This window comes from Arachis duranensis, chromosome 4, assembly GCF_000817695.3.
Source record: "Arachis duranensis cultivar V14167 chromosome 4, aradu.V14167.gnm2.J7QH, whole genome shotgun sequence".
NCBI lineage: Eukaryota > Viridiplantae > Streptophyta > Magnoliopsida > Fabales > Fabaceae > Arachis > Arachis duranensis.
The window spans coordinates 43,101,598-43,101,992 of NC_029775.3; positions in this window are offsets into that span (position 1 = coordinate 43,101,598).

Here is a 395-nt window from a genome sequence, read left to right on the forward strand (position 1 = left end):
TAACTTCAGATCGGTTGCTAGTGGGAATGATGGAGCGTTGAATGAACTCCAACCATCCTCTAGCCACAGGCTTGAGGTCCAGTCTTCTTAGTTGAACTGGCTTGCCTTTGGAGTCTCTCTTCCATTGAGCTCCTTCCACACATATGTCCATAAGGACTTGGTCCAACCTTTGATTAAAGTTGACCCTTCTAGTGTAGGTGCGTGCATCTTCTTGCATCATGGGCAAGTGGAACGCCAACCTCACATTTTCAGGACTAAAATCTAAGTATTTTCCCCGAACCATTGTGAGATAATTCTTTGGACTCGGGTTCATACTTTGATCATGGTTCCTAGTGATCCATGCATTGGCATAGAACTCTTGAACCATTAAGATTCCGACTTGTTGCATGGGGTTG